Below are 17,123 nucleotides of genomic sequence, written 5' to 3' on the forward strand. Positions count from 1 at the left end.
GGGCCAATGGCGGACTCTGTGCCCACTAGCCAGCAGGGGACATGGTGACTGAGATGGTAATGGGAACTGGCAGTTGGCAAGAAGGCAGCTAGGAAGAGGAGGTATTCAGACAGTTTTACTTCGCGTATATGCAATAGATTTGACCAACTGTCAGAGTTGAGTGGAGAGGAGTCTCGTGTAGCTGTAGATGTAGCGAACATGCAGCAGTCCGCGGCAATTAGGAGGTCTAGGTTAGTTGCAAAGTCTAGCAGAAAGAAGGAGGTTCTGTTGCTACATACTTCTCACGGTAGAGGTGTGGGCCAGCAGTTGCAGGAAGTGTTGGCGAGTGAGTACCAGGTCACTTTGGTGTGACGTCACGTGTTGCACTGCTGTTGAAATTGCTCGTTACTATTTTATAAAGTTTTATTCTTCAGTTACTTATTTTAAAGTTTTTTGTGTTAATATTTGCTGTAAAGGTAACTTATTAGTCGATTTTCATTAATCTTAGACTTTCTTCCTGTGTTATTGACTCGAGTGGTCTATTATTCGTGAGTGTGCTTACGTCGATCGTCTAAGCCTCTCGCCTCAGTTGTGTGTTTACATTTTGCGGCGTGAGCTGTAGCGGTTATATAGCTAAGTACTGGCAAACTTATTTGTGCATTGTTATACAGTTATGAAATTTAATAGTTTTCAGCGGTGTTTCGTGCCGATTGTGGCGAAATAACGATTTAATAAACTTACGGAAACGTTCGCTCACTGTGTGTTTGTTTTTTTTTTAAATTTCTATGCGTTGAAGTCGTTTAGTAATTTTCGTGCTTTAGTTTTCAACTGACGTTTCTTATTGTTTATAGTGAAATATTTCAGTAAAAATTTCATTCAGTGTTTTAACTTCGTTTAGTGTTCCAGTGGCCGTTTGAGTTGTTCTGTTTTAACTAATAATTTGTTGAAGTTTTGTTGGTATTGGTATTAGCTGTGGGGTAGTAGTATTAATACAAGTAGTTGCTTTCTTAGTAGACTGAGAATTTAGAGACAGTTATTATTAGTTTTATAAATAGTTCTACTGCTGTAACTAAACTTTGGTAGGGTAGACGTGGAGTTTTTTTTTCAGTAACAGTAAAATTTTACCTTGAGTGAGAAGTGTGGCCTCTGTCGTAGGTTTATGAGTTTTGGGTTACGGTGTGGGATTTGTTCAAAGTATTTTCATTAGGAGGGGGAGGGATGCAGTGCGGAAGCCAGTGGGCATTTTACCGAGTGTGCAGAATCTGTAGTAGAAATAAGTTGATAGAGACGCAGGAGCGTATGATCTGTGCCCTTCAGGTGCAGTTAAAACGTGTAAAGGAGGAACTATATAGGTTGAGGAGGGTGAAGGGTAGTGGGGAATGGGAACTGGCAGTTGACAAGGAGGCAGCTAGTGGGAGGAGGTGTTCAGTTTTACTTTGCTTATATGCAATAGATTTGACCAACTGTCAAAGATGAGCAGAGGCAAGCATCTTGTCGCTGTAGATGTACGGAACATGCAGCAGTCCTCAGCAGTTCCGGCACAACAGCGATTAGGAGGCCTAGGTTAGTTGCAAGGTTTAACAGAAAGTTCTGCTGCTAGGTAGTTCTCACGGTAAGAGGTGTTGGGGACTGGGGTCGACCGAAGCGTCCGATCCCACCCGTCGGCTTTGACCCGTGACGTAAAGCTGTTGTGGTGTGACGTCACGACGGCGCGGATTTTAGTAGGTGTGTGTGGCGTGTTTGTTGGTGTCGTTTGGATGCGATCGGTGATGCTCTCCGGTGGTGTGTTATGTGATGATTTTGGTTTAGTTTGAGTGTGTAGCGTCGTGTATGAATTTTGGCAAATTGCTTTTTTTTATGTCTTTGGTAGGTATGGATATGACTGACAGGGTCAACAGTTTTCGGTTGTCGGCTATGATGGGGGACAGTGCGTTGTCTCTAATAAAATTTGTCCAATTATTCGCATTTTTGGATGAAGTCGTGAAGAAATGAGGCTTACTTAAAGTTCCGTTGTCGGACCAGGGACGGCTGGATATGAAGATGTAAGGATAACAGGTCAAGGGAAGTGTTCGATCCCAGCGTGTGGCTGTGAATGTTGGTATCGGGAGATGTTTTTGAGCTATATAGGTCAAGGGAACCGTTAGGTCCTAATTTATGGGATAGGAAGCTGCTGTTGAGCTATTTAGGTCATGGGAAGTGTCCGATTCCAGATTAAAGTGTACTTAGTGGTATTTGGGGAGGTTTGTGATGTCTGTTTTTTTTTTTCGTCGTTTTGCGTGGTGTTGCATGAGGGTGGGTGTCTAAATTTATTTATATTTAGTTTGTCCCCACCCAAGAACCCCGTATTTCCCGCGTTTGTCCCGTTAGTGTCATTAGGCTTTTTGTGGAACGTGTGTGTGTTTTTCGATGTATTTTCGTCCTCATAATGTGTACGTAGCGACTTTATATGCGCCATATTGGAAGCGTGGTTTATGGTCGATTTCGCCATATTTGTGACGTATGGGATCGGACGCCTCCGTATTTCCGGGGACTGAGTACCAGGTCACCAGCATTGTGAAGCGTAGTGCAGGGTTGGCTCAAGTGACTGACAGCATAGGGGAGTTTAGTAGGAATTCTATGGAGGAGGATCAGGTAGTGATAGTGGGTGGAGCAAGGAACAGTCTTCATAGGGATGGGGAATATGATATAGGTGGTGACCTGGTAAAGATAGCTACTCAAACTGGTGGCACTAATGTGCATTTCGTCCAATAGTTTCACCATCATGATCGGCCTCGCCTTAATGCTGCTCTTAGGCGCGTTAACGTGGGGCTGGGGAGGGCGCTGATGGCAGAGGGCATGGGTCACATCTCAGTGGTGCCAGTTTGGTCTATGAGTAGATTTGGTTTCACTAGGCATGGCCTGCACCTCAAAATGGGAAGGGGAGGCTGGCAAAGCTTGCAGGTGACCGTGTAGTGGGTGGTGGTGGGGCCACTAATGGAAAAGTTACTGTAGTATTTGGCGTTAGAGCTGCACCTTTTTAGATTGAAGGCAGCTGATAGGTATACCTGCTGAAAGGAAATCCATGTAACCAAAGGCTCACCTTCCGAGGATGTAATGTTTCCAAGTAGAGAAGGAATTAGCATATTTCATGAAAATATGAGGTATTAGAGATAAACAAACTGAACTGCTTGTAGATGTTTACTGTGAAATTAGTGGTATATCAGAACATCACTGAAATAATTTGACAATTCAGAGGCTTCCTTTACCAGGATGCGGATTAGTTGGCTGTTTTTTCAAGGGGTTCCTTGCGGACTGGGGGAGTGGCTATGTAAAAAAAAAAGTATTCCATTTGAGTCCATAGATGTATCATGGCACTGCACTGAACAGATATTTGAATGTTGTGCATGGGCAGTTGAATTTAGTGAAATTAAACTTCTAATGGTTGTTCATAGGTCTCCTCTGTGATACAGACAAGGGGAAATTGATACAATAATTAAATCACTGACGACTAAGGAATGTCCATGGATATAATGGAATGCCTAGCAGAATATTAAAGTACTGTGCTGCACATGTTAGCCATGTTTGTAATTTTTCCTTTAGGAATGGTCAGTTCCCTGGGCGATGAAAGTACTCAGTAGTAAAGCTGTTTTATAAAAATGGAGAAAGGGATAATGTAGATAATTTTAGACCTATTTCTGTGCCATCAGTGTTCGCAAAAGTTATTGAAAAGGCTGTGTATGTAAGGATAATTGATCATTTTATATCACACGATTTGCTATCAAAAGTACAGTTCGGCTGTAGAAGTTGTTTAAGAACTGAAAGTGGTATATTCTCTTTCCTCTCTCAGGTAAAGGATGGGCTAAACAGATGGTTTCGAACGCTTGGCGTATTTTTTTTATTTAACTAAGGCATTTGATTGTGTTGATCACAAAATATTGCTCCAGAACTTGGACCATTGCGGAATATGGGAGTAGCTCACAATTGGTTTACCTCGTACTCTAGCAACAGGGAGCAATGTTAACAGCTGTGATGTGGAGTCTGAGTGGGGTAATGTCAAATGGGAGGGAGGGGGTGAGGGTGCCCCAGGGATCAGTGCTGTGGCCACTCCTGTTCCTTATTTATATAAATGATATGCCCTCTAGTATTACAGCTAACTCTAAAATATTCTGTTTGTTGTTGATACTAGCTTGGTAGTAAAGGAAATCGTGTGCAACATTGGCTTGATTTCAAATGAGCCAAGTTCATTGCCTGTAGAAAATAAACTAACGTTAAATCATAGTGAGACTCAGTTTTTACAGTTTCTAACACAACTAAACCTGACGTTTTCAATTTCACAGAACGGGCATATGATTAGTGAAACTGAACACTTTAAATTTCTAGGTGTTCAGATAGATAGCAAGCTGTCGTGGGAAATCTAAGTTGAGGGTCTTGTTCAGACTTAATACTGCCATTTTTACTATTCCAACGGTATCTGGAGTGAGTGATCGTTCGACACGAAAATTAGTCTACTTTGCTTATTTTCATTCGCTTAGGTTGGTATGTTATATTTTGGGGTAACTCTTCTCATTCTAAAAATATGTTTTTGGCTCAGAAACAGGTGGTTCGGGCGATAAGTGCTGAAGTTTACGAACCTCTTGTCGACCCCTGTTCACGAGTCTGGGTATTTTGACATTGCCACCTCAATATGTAATTCCTTATTGTCATTTCTTTTTAACATTACTTTTTTCCCAAGAATAATCAGCTTTCACTGGGTTAATACTCTGCAGAAATCAAGCCTGCATTTGGATCGGACTTCCTTAACTCTTGTGCAGAAAGGTGCGCATTATACTGCTGCATCCATTTTCAATAAACTACCACTCGAATTCAAAAATCTTAGTAGTAATCCACGTGCTTTCAAATCGAAACTGAAGTTTCCTCATGGGTCACTCCTGTTCTATCGAGGAGTTCCTTGAAAAATTAAGCTGACTCTTGTTGTATTGTTGATTGCGTTTACTTAAACTTATTGACTGAATTTTTCGGGTTCATAAACATTTTTTTGTATTATATTGACACGTTCCTTGACCTTGGAGATTTGCTCTTCAATTTGGTCCTACGGAACTTGACGCGTAAATAAAATAAAAACAATTCTGCAGAACATATCCTGTGAATATGAATGAGTCGTTCAAGGCGTTCTGTTTCTTTCTGAACTCGAGTGCATAAACAATGTGTCGAAATGACTTTCTAACACTAGAACTTCAGCTTGCGTTATTTACTACGCAGATATCTTAGGAGCTCCAAAATTTCGTCAAATTTCCATAGGATGGCAGTTATCAGTGGTATTTTGTCTGTTCAGTGCGTTCGTATTCACTCGAGAACGCGATTTGTTACAAAACTGCGTATATTATTTAATCACCGCGTTTCGAGACGCTCTTATCGTGGCATCCAATAATCGACAACACCACGTGCACCGCGACACGAGCGGTATCTTCACGGTATCTCTGCCGCGCCGTGTTGGTGCGAGTTAGCAGCGATGATGCAACGCTGCGCACGTCAAGGTCGCGCCCGTTATAAAACGTTGGCGAAGATTCAGCAGCCGGCAGTCAGTGGCCGGGCGGCTTGTAGTGCGAGCATTGAGCAACTGTACCCGATCTCCACGTGCTCACACCTCGTGCGTAGCCAACGCCCACGGAAAAGCTTCCTTAGTTACTGAGGTCAGTGAACGCCTTCTATAACGCGTATTGCTTTATAGGAACAAATAACAAGCAAAGAGCTAAGGCTTAAGTGGTTAGAAGACCTTGAAGATACTCAACATTTACCACACTACTAGTACGCCAATTCATTTCGATCAAACTCTCTTCTAAGTTTCGACTTATTAGTCACCTTGTAAAAACAGTACCACCAAGCTGTTCCATTTATACATTCACAGTAGTTTTGCATTTTTTGCGTATTTGTACCGAACTGTCTTGTTTTAATCTATATCCATACTACTGTATAAAGATAAGACGCTCTTTAAATTTTTATTCCAGATCTTTATGAATATTCTGCAAATCACGCGTCTGGCAGATGGTTCATCGAACCACCTTCAGAATAATTCTGTTACTCCGTCCTCGAACAGCGCGCAGAAAACGCACTCTTATCTTTCCGTGCGAGCATTGAGTAAAAATCTCTGGAGTGAGCATTGTGTTCTGCGCTTGTTGTCAACATTGAACCACGATTGTCACGTGTTTTTGTGACTTCGCTGTGCGTATGTGCTTTCTGCAGCGTTTGAAGTTCATAATATCAAGACCTTTTGTTGTTTCACCGTTTGTTGATAGTGTAATAGCGATGGTAAATTACTGTTGTTGCTACGGATGCAAAGAAAAATATGTGAAAGGAGGGATAGTAACTCTTCATGGGTACATACAATGTAGCTCTAATTATAGTTTAGTAAGAGACACTGTATGTTTAAAAAGTTCGAGACGCATTATAATTAAGGCTTGATTCTGTAGACCTATTTTTCTAAGATTTTATGACTATATAATCGATATTACGGCTCGTACAAAAGATTAGACAGTCGCTTCCTCTAGTAAATTTGCTAGTGGAACAGGAAAGGGAATGGTTAGTTGTTTCAGCAAATACTATCCTCCATGCGTTTTTCAGTGACTTGCCGATTATTTATATAGATTACTCAGTCTGAAGTGTTTATTTAACGCATTTTACGTACTTGCTCCCAGTTTATTAAATAAATAGTAGTGTCACCAGTAAGAAAAAACGAGAAAATAAATACGTAGAAATAGCAGAAAAAAAGACGAATTAGCAGGGATATAATCGCTGATGTGTGGCAAATTCGGTGACTTGCAAAAGTACTAGCGTACTGTCAAGTCGTTTTGCAAGACTATCACAGCAAAAATGTACGTCAGGCTCCGCAATAACTACAAAAAATAAGTGTATCTGAACTGTGACACCTATCGCAAAGAAGCAGAATGTAATATCACTTGCCCTTAGCTGGTTTATTCCCTGTATCAAGTGGATATTAAAATGTCTGCGCAACATGTATAAATAATCCACGGCACGTACGAAAAGAATCCGTCTGTACTAGGGATGTAGTGACATTAGAAATATACCCGGCGCTATATAGACAAACACACGTCCCGAGAACACGTGACCAGGCCGGCAATGTATGTTGACAACACAAAATCTGTTCTGCGCATGTGAATGCTCACTGCAGGGATATTTACTCCATGCGTGCGAGCTCCGTTTTACTGTATTTTATTATGATGGTCGTTTGTCCCTACGTAGGTCGGCGTCAAAATATTTTCGCATTCGGGAAAGTTAGTGATTGGAATTTCGTGAGGTTTCGTCCCAACGAGAAGCGCTTTTGTTTGTTGTGTTCATCCTATACCATATCCGTGACACTGTCTCCCATATTTCGCGATAATGCAAAATGTGCTGCTCTTTGTTGAACTTTCCCGATTTACTTTGTTAATCCTATCTGGTAAGGATCTCGGACCGCCCAGCAGTACTCCAAAAGAGTAGACAAGCGTAGTGTAGGCAGTCTCCTTAGTAGATGTGTTACACTTTCAGAAGTGTCCTGCCAATAAAAGTCTTTGGTTTGCCTTCTCCACAACATTTTCTGTGTGTTCTTTCCAATTTAAATTGTTCGTAATTAAAATTCCTAGGTGTTTAGTTCAATTTACGGCCTTTAGATTATACTAATTTATCGTGTAACCGAAGTTCAAAGAATTCCGTTTAGTACTGTTGTGGATGACCTCACACTTTTCATTATTCAGGGTCAACTGCCAATTTTCGCACCATTCAGATATCTCTTCTAAATCGTTTTGCTATTCGTTTTGATTTTACTAGACGATAAACCACAGCATCATCAGCAAACAACCTAAGACGGCTGCTCCGATTGTCTCCTGAATCGGTTACATAGTAAAGGAACTACAGAACAACTCGAAAAGTTCTTGACCCTTTTACTTTATGTATTTACATGATGCTCTCATAAACATTCGAATCTACATAATTGTAAATTTTATATGTATGAAGTGAGAATGTTAGCAAAACTCTCGAAATGTTCCTGACCGATTTAGATCAAATTTTTATACACTACTCTAATACACGTTCGGGCGGATATAGGCTACATATTTTTTAAATATGTATAATATATAAATACAATATCTAAAGGGAAAAGGTTGTTTCCAAATGTCTCGATAAGTTCTTGACTTATTTACTTCAATTGTTTATCCGATACTCTGTGAACGTTCAGGCAGATATACATTTCTACCCTCTATAAATATATGTACATTATTAGTATACAATGGGGACGCTCTGTTAGCAAGAAATCTCCAAAAGTTTTTGGACAGACACAGGCCACGTATTTTTAATGTGTGGTACGATTATTTATAGAGTAATCTGTAAAGGGAAAACTGTTAGCATACATTTCGAGAAGCTCTTGACTCCTAATTCAGCTTTTTACACACCCTAGTAAACAATTCCACGGACGAGGGTTATGCGTTTCTTCTAAACAACAATGTTCCGATTTTGTGTCACTGTCTCCAACAAAGGAAATGCTTTGTTGTAAAATATGCCGTTTCGTTCTCTTTTTTGCAGTCAATGTTAAGTACGATAGCAAGGCATATAAACCAGTAGACAAATTGTTCCCCTCATATATTTTTTCTTCTTACATAAAATTTTAAACAAAAATTGTGCACGTAACCATGTGCTGTTTCGTTTTCTACTTTGGGGTCGGTTTTAAAAAAAAAGTCATAAGTCTGTAAACTCTTCTTCCTTACGTACGACCTTCCAGTTTTAATTGTAAACCTGTTTTTGGCAAAGCTTTCTAGGAGCATCTGATACTGCAGTTGGAAGAACATCCCCGCGATTGTCTCGATTTTACTGAATAACCGCCTGTTAAAGGAGGCTCCCGTCTTTGAATGTTTACTATCTTCCCTATTAGTTCACCCTGGTAACTAAATGTCCCAGACTATCAATACTAAAGAACCTCGGAAACGAGTGTTTTTTAAGCTACCTATTTTGCTTGTGTATTACTTTTGCTTGTGATTTTTGCAGTTAGCTGCCTTTCCTGCAACTACTTTTATATGGTCGTCTGTCATCTCTCTGGGTGCATACACCTTTGTACCTACCAAAATACTACCTGAATTTGATCCTGTCACAGTGGGTAGTCCTTGGACTGAGCAGAATTATGAGATAACGATTGACAGTTGTATCAATTGTTTTGTATGTGTACATAAATGGCATGGAATTGTGAAAAGATGAAAGACTGAAGTTGGCCAGCATATTGTTAAGTCACCTCAAGCTAATACAGAAATCAGAGTTGAGTTTTTAAAGGTGGCGTTAGTGTTTGTTCTGCTCTTCTACCTAGTACAAAGGATGCTTCGTAGCTAAGGATGTTGCACAATAACAGTGCTTAACCGTAACTGAGCCCCTGAATGCCAAATCGTTTGAATTTTCATTTAATATTGCGCTAGATTGTCTGAAATTGCACATCGAAAATTTAGTTCGTGAACTCCGCAGCGACCAATGAGTTTGTCCTTTATTAAACATTGCAAATATTTTTCTGGTACAGGTGATTGAGGCTTAAGACTGCAGGAGAGGGCTAAAGGGGGGGGGGGGGGGGGCGGTCTGTACATTGTGGAGGAGTTAAACGATCTAAGTAGCTGTATAATGCACATTTATTAAACAGATGGAGCTTACTCCTGAAACTGCACTTACAGGGATGGCATAAACAGTACTGATGCTACGCTTCCACACAACTAACCTATGATAACGTACAAACGATCATTTGTCGCGAAGGATTAGGTGAATTAAGGGCCGTATCACGGACGCGGAATTTCCCGCATACAGATTCAAACTCCCCCAGTAATCCAGATTAAATTTCGCCGCTTTCCATTAACAACTGAATCTTCAAAGGCGGTTCGTCACTCACAACGAAAAGAATCATGAAAGTTAACTTTGCAAACGATACATGAAGTGAAATATGGCCAATTAAGGACGAAGTTCGCTACCATCGGAATCTACGTTAAATGGAACTGTGACCCAAGTCATCCGTGCCCCGGTTACTCCGGGTCAAAATCCAAACTGCCTCGCTTGCGCGTACAGAGAACGAAAAAACTTGGTAGGGATGCACTGACCAATCAGCAAGACAATTTGGCCCGAGGTCCCATGCAATTCATGCTATCAGAAAAGACGAGAGATCGCTCCTCCGCCTTAAAATTTTTCACCCCATTCAATGTCTGAAATTTTGATGACGGCGTCCTCAGACTGGGTTCTGAGGGCCAACACCGTGGCGGCACGATTTAGGGCGCGCGACTGAATGTTGCGACAGACTTTTGTCACAGGAGACGACTTCTAATATTACGTTCAACTGTCTTTTCAGTCTGCTACAGCAAAATTAAACTAAGAATTCCACCTGAATTAACCCAGTTGCACATTCATTCAAAACGAGCGACCATCCATGTTTAGGCAGATGTGGTACATGTGGTGCCGACTAATAAAATCAATAAAATGAGTATTAAACACACTCAAATTAGGTACCTAGCGTGATCTACCACCTTGCCATGAAAAATAGGAACAAACGCAGACGTAGAGAATATACCCTGCGAACATGATTAAGAAAAAGCGCAATATTATATGAGTAGTGAACTGATAGACATCTTTCAGTATTAATCCTAATACGAGGTGTTCATAAAGTCTTTAGGCAGGGCCGTACGATTGTTAGCCTCGCGTGCCGTATACCGCAGTGAATATACCGAAAAGAAACTCATTGAATTAAAAGTTATTAATTTATTGAATATTCATTTTTAGTTAAAAGTTTTAACATTAAATGTTGAGTGTCCCCACTGCTTTTGAATACACGATTCAATACGTCTAATCATGTTTCCAAACACAAGCTGTAACATTTCTTCTGTAACAGAAGCAGTGAAAGTGGATATTGCAGTTTTCAGTTCATCGATGGACTTTGGACTTTTTTTGTAGGCAGTTGCTTTCGCTGCACCCCAGAAGAAAAAGTCAGGTGGTGTTAGGCATTGAAAAGCGAGCTGTATGCGCGGTTGCACCATCTTGACAAAAATTAACCGTTCAGTATTTCACTTAACCCAAGCTCTCCAATGAATGAGTACAGAATATCACTGCAGTATCGTTGTGCGTTTATTGTTTCGTTGAAAAACCCAGGCAGGCGAATAATCATACGGCACTGCGGAGAGACTTTTTGAACACCCCGTATTTATGTCACCACCTCTGGGTCAAGTAGTTGGGAGTTTACCACGTGTTCGCGGACATCAGGAAAAGAATTCACATCCTGTGCTATGTAAATATAGTCTGCCAGGTTTGAAACTGCTCTTCCCAGGAGATGTTCACCCGCACATTTACCACATTCATTTGTTAAATGTTTATCTGTGAATGTTGAAAGTTTTCCTTCAATAGTTGTAAAGCACTGTTAAAAATAAATCAGTTACGCCAGTAACTCAGAAAGATAATGTGACTAATAATAATACAGCAAAATACTGTCGAATTCTGTTGAGAATAACATGAATCTCAGCAATTAAGAAAAATATTTGTTTCCAGAATGAAATTTTCACTCTTTGTTCCTTTCCACACTACCACTCATCCAAAACCTCACATCGATATTTCGAATATATTATGAAGCGTTGCAGGCTTTCAAGGTACGCGTATGTCTATCCTAATATAGATAACTAATCAAATTTCTCTTTTCCTCTCCAATAAATTTTAATGAAGTCTTACAATTTTTAATCCTAGATATACTTCGGTTCCCCATGTCATTAAATTTGTTTTTAAACACTGTCATGATTGTACTCTTAAAGTTAACATGTATTCTGAAGTTCCTCCACACCAATAGTTTGTTATAAATTTCTTCAATATTAATCTCCGGCATGCTATTACCTTTCACGACAATATTGAGCTGCTGTCAGCTGTTACATATGGTGTCCACTTTCATAACGTAGCAGTAACACTGTGGAGGATGGTGCGTTTATTGTTTCAGTGAAACTTTCACGCTCGCATCGTGGTTCGATGTATACAGAACCACACACTAAGCTGAAAACAGAACTGATAATCAGCACTGCTGGATTTTAGCTTCACAGGGCTGTGACATTCGATGTGCCAAAGCAACAAATCGGCCCTCTCCAAAGCCTGATTTTCTGATGAGATCAATGATAAATTTCAGAACTGCACCATCATGTGATCTTAGCGAAACACATGCACAATTTTCTGCAAAAACTCCATACCTCCACAAACAACAGAAGCCTAGCAAACACCAGTGACCTAACCGAAAAATAGTCTATGAATATACGCAACACAGCAATACTACTCTCATTTGACATCACATCAATGTACATTCACCTATCAATTGAAGGAACAATCATAATAATTGAAAGACAACTGAGAGAAACATTATCCCAGAACACAGGCACAAAGAGTCCCAACCTTTTTCATAGTAATTGCAGAGCTAAATTATTTCAAATTTAAAGATTAATTCTGCGTCCTACAGAAAGGACTCGTGAAGAGATCAGTCTTACGTGGCTTGCTGGCCAGTATCTTCTTTAACCGCCTTGAAAACAAAATCCTTGATGAAATAATAAAACTTAAATAGTACAAAGTACTGTAGATGTGCCGCTATGTTAGTGATATAATTAGCATGATAGGTGAAACATATGGCGCTATGCTACAGTTACATAAAGATACCTGTACTGTCCACTTCATCCTTGAAAGCGAAACGTAGAAAACAATAGATTTCCTAGACATCACATAAAAAATAAAAAGCCCAAATACTTGTCCGCAACATTTAAAAAACCTCCACAATAATTCACATGTCACACCCAACAGTCCACAAATAGGCCAGACTCAGATGCCTCCCTGACAACTGAACAGAATTCCAATGGACAGACATAGCTACATACAAGAAGTAAACATAATCAGACAGTTCAGCATAGAAAATGGGTACAAGGTAAACACAGCAGAACAAAACAGAACATACACAAGAGGAAGAAACGCAAAGAATATGAAACATTATGAGAACACACACACACACACACACACACACACACACACACACACAAAAAAATCAAAAAAGATTAAAAGTATCCAACACCCCCATAGATAAAATCAAAAAAGCAGGTATCTGTCACTCGATGTATACTGTACAGATTTGTAGAAATTTCAGAATAAGATTCTCGGAACATTTAAGAATACTGAAAAGTGACAGCTCACACTCCACGTTTTACAGGCATGGAGCATATGAAGAAACTGGTGTTGCAGATAGTAAAATTTCTGGCGTCGCACCCATTGTTCCGTTGTCAGTAGCAACGGTTTTCGATGGAACTGAACGAAGAGTATGGAGACTTTATATATTACTGCAAAGTACGTTGGTAAAGTCGAGGGGCGATTTTGGGATTTAAAACCCACTATTGTTGAATTTATGAACGAACAAGGAGTGCACGAAAGAAAATTAAAACATCCGGAACGAATAATAGACATCGCTTTTTAAGTGGACTTGCCTGTCCATTTCCCACAGTAAGAAATTGTAAGGCGAGGAACAACTTTTTTCTGATTTGACAGGAATGAACTTCAAGGAAAATCACGTTGTCCAAATCTCTAAGCTCACTTACGTTAAAGAAAATGCGAGGTTTCAAGGATTCATTTTAGCCTCTTAAGTATTACAACAATAGTATCCTAAAAGTTTTGAGGACACTGCCAATGTAACATTTGCCTTTCAGTTCTTTGCAAGACAGTTAGCCGTTTCAGCTGAAAGCGCCCCTGGGCACGTGCAGAAGTAACTGATGTGCGAGATAAGTGCATCTTTGAAGACAAATCGAGTTAACATAAAAACTGTCCAGGACGTCTACAATTATTTCCTCAGGCAGAGTTTGCACGTCTCCATAATGAGGTTTTAAAAGTGCTGCTATTGTATATTTCGACCAACATACGTACGTGTGTGTGTGTGTGTGTGTGTGTGTGTGTGTGTGTGTGTGTGTAAAAGACGTTTTTTTCGGATTATGAAGCTAAATAAGAGATGATTATGTGGCAGCTGAGTGCGGAAATCTGTGAAACAGCCCGCGCCTGTCCGCATGCCGACAGTTTGTACAAGATAAAAATTATACAACTACATACACACTCCGTAAGTCACGGTACGCTGCATGGCAGAGGGTACCATGTACCAGTACCAGTCATTTCCTATCTTGTTCCCACTCACCAATAGAGCGAGGGAAACAGAGTATTTATACGCCATGTGAGCCCTCATTTCTCGTGTCTTACCTTCGTAGTCCTTACGCGCGATGTGTGTTGGCGGCAGTAGAATCGTTTGGCAGTCAGCCTCAAATGCTGGTTCTCTAAACTTTTTCAATCGCTCCAGGGATTCCCGTTTGAGGTCCCGAAGCATCTCCGTAACAGTTTTGTGTTGTTCGAACCTACCAGTAACAACTCTAGCAGCCCGCCTCTGAACTGCTTCGATATCTCCCATCAATTCGACCTGTTAAGGATTTCAAGCACTCGAGCCGCACTCAAGAACAGGTTGCTCCGGCATCCTATATGCGTTTTCCTTTACTGGTGAACCACTCTCCTAAAGTTCCGCCTCTCTACCACAGTTTTCACATGCAAGCTTCACCTCATATCGCTTTGGAATGTTTCTCCCAGATATTTAAACGACTTTACTGTCGAGCATCTCACTAGAAATACTATACCCGAACATCACAAGTTTGCTCTTCCTACCCATCCACATTAACTAACATTCATACATTCATCCTCATTGCCATTCATCAAACCAACTGGAAATTTTGTCTAAGTCGTCTTATCTTCCTACAGTCACCAACTTTACCGTACACCACAGTACCATCAACGAACAACTGCAGGTTGCTGCCCATCCCGTCCGCCAAATCTTTGATGTGTGTAGAAAACAGCGTTACTATCTCAATTCCCTGGGGCTCTCCTGCACTCCTGACGATATCCTTGTCTCTGGACACTCGCCTTCAAGGATAACATACTGTGTTCCATTATTTAAGAAGTCTTCGAACCACTGACGTATCTGTGAACTTATTCCATATGCTCGTACCTACGTTAACAGCCTGCAATGAAGCACTGTATCAAATGCTTTCTGGAAACCTAGAAATGTCGAATCTGCCTGTTTCCCTTCATCCATAGTTAGCAGTATAGCCGGCCGCAGTGGCTGAGCGGTTCCAAGCTCTTCAATCTGAAACCGCGCGATCGCTACGGTCGCAGGCTCGAATCCTGCCTCGGGCGTGGAAGTATGTGATGTCCTTAGGTTAAACACGTTTAAGTACTAAGTTCTAGGGGACTGATTACCACAGATGTTAAGTCCCATAGTGCTCAGAGCCATTTGAACAAAGTTAGCAGTATATCATGTGAGAAGAGGACAAGCTGAGTTTCGCACGAGCGATGCTTCGTGGACATAAGCTTTTGTCTCAAAGTTTAGTGTATTCGAACTGAGCGTATGTTCGAGCTTCCTGCACCAAACTGAAGTTTGCAGGTACGTTCTTCTACTCTTCTTGTATGTTGGAGTCACCTGCGCCTTTTTCCCACATTTGCTTGGGACTTTGTGCTGGGCGAGAGTTTCACGATAGGTGCAAGCGAGATAAGGATCCAATGCCGTAGTCTTCGCAAAATCAGATTGGGATTCCATCTTGAGTGCGCCAAAAATAAATAGTAGTGAAAACTTGTTCTTTTCAATATATGTTGTTGAGAAATGTGTAACATGAAACAGTCATACAAAGTGGGATCTCACCGCAATTTAAAAGCGGCGCGTTCGGCTGTTCGCAGTTGCCCCTCTTGTTGGTGTTGGTGTTGTTGTTGTTGTCTTCAGTCCTGAGACTGGTTTGATGCAACTCTCCACGCTGATCTATCCTGTGCAAGCTGCTTCATCTCCCAGTACCTACTGCAGCCCACATGCTTCTGAATATGCTAGTGTATTCAGCTCTTGGTCTCCCTCTACGATTTTTACCCTCCACGCTGCACTCCAGTACTAAATTAGTGATTCCTTGATGCCTCAGAACATGTCCTACCAACCGATCCCTTCTTCTGGTCAAATTGTGCCACAAACTCCTCTTCCCCCAATTCAATTCAATACCTCATTAGTTATGTGATCTACCCATCTAATCTTCAGCATTCTTCTGTAGCACCACATTTCGAAAGCTTCTATTCTCTTCTTGTCTAAACTATTTATCGTCCATGTTTCACTTCCATACATGGCTACACTCCATACAATACTTCCAGAAATGACTTCCTGACTCTTACATCAATACTTGATGTTAACAAATTTCTCTTCTTCAAAAACGCATTCCATTGCCAGCCTACATTTTAAATCCTCTCTACTTCGACCATCATCAGTTATTTTGCTCCCCAAATAGCAAAACTCCTTTACTACTTCAAGTGTCATTTCCTAGTCTAATTCCCTCAGCATCACCCAACTTAATTCAACTACATTCCATTATCCTCGTTTTGCTTTTGTTGATGTTCATCTTATATCCTCCTTTCAAGACACTGTCCATTACCGAGCGAGGTGGCGCAGTGGTTAGCACACTGGACTCGCATTCGGGAGGACGACGGTTCAATCCCGTCTCCAGCCATCCTGATTTAGGTTTTCCGTGATTTCCCTAAATCGTTTCAGGCAAATGCCGGGATGGTTCCTTTGAAAGGGCACGGCCGATTTCCTTCCCAATCCTTCCCTAACCCGAGCTTGCGCTCCGTCTCTAATGACCTCGTTGTCGACGGGACGTTAAACACTAACAACCACCACCACACTGTCCATTCCATTCAACTGCTCTTCCAATTCCTTTGCTGTCTGTGACAGAATTACAATGTCAACGGCAAACCTAAGAGTTTTTATTTCTTCTCCATGGATTTTAATACCTACTCCAAATTTTTCTTTCGTTTCCTTTACTGCTTCCGCAATATACAGATTGAATAGCATCGGGGAGAGGCTGCAACCCCGTTTCGCTCCCTTCCCAACCACTGCTTCCCTTGCATGCCCCTCGACTCTTATAACTGCCATCTGGTTTCTGTACAAATTGTAAATAGCCTTTCGCTCCCTGTATTTTAGTCCTGTCACCTTCAGAATTTTAAAGAGTATTCCAGTCAATATTGTCAAAAGCTTTCTCTAAGTCTACAAATGCTAGAAACGAAGGTTTGCCTTTCCTTAATCTAGCTTCTAAGATAAG

The 17,123-nt window shown here is 40.9% G+C and overlaps 1 protein-coding gene across 2 annotated transcripts in view; it reads left to right on the forward strand.

Moving 5' to 3' along the window:
• Positions 1-530: 530 nt before the first annotated feature.
• Positions 531-17,123, forward strand: part of LOC126354739 (UDP-glucosyltransferase 2-like) — a 47,740-nt gene continuing 31,147 nt past the window's right edge. Inside the window, exon 1 of one of the 2 annotated variants that reach the window (XM_050004612.1) lies at positions 531-616. The gene's annotated coding sequence lies outside the window, so the exon portion shown is untranslated. Of the gene's footprint in view, positions 617-5,517; positions 5,649-17,123 lie in introns of those variants that run through there. The other variant, XM_050004611.1, reaches the window with a different exon arrangement.

Source organism: Schistocerca gregaria, chromosome 3 (assembly GCF_023897955.1).
Source record: "Schistocerca gregaria isolate iqSchGreg1 chromosome 3, iqSchGreg1.2, whole genome shotgun sequence".
Classification (NCBI taxonomy): domain Eukaryota; kingdom Metazoa; phylum Arthropoda; class Insecta; order Orthoptera; family Acrididae; genus Schistocerca; species Schistocerca gregaria.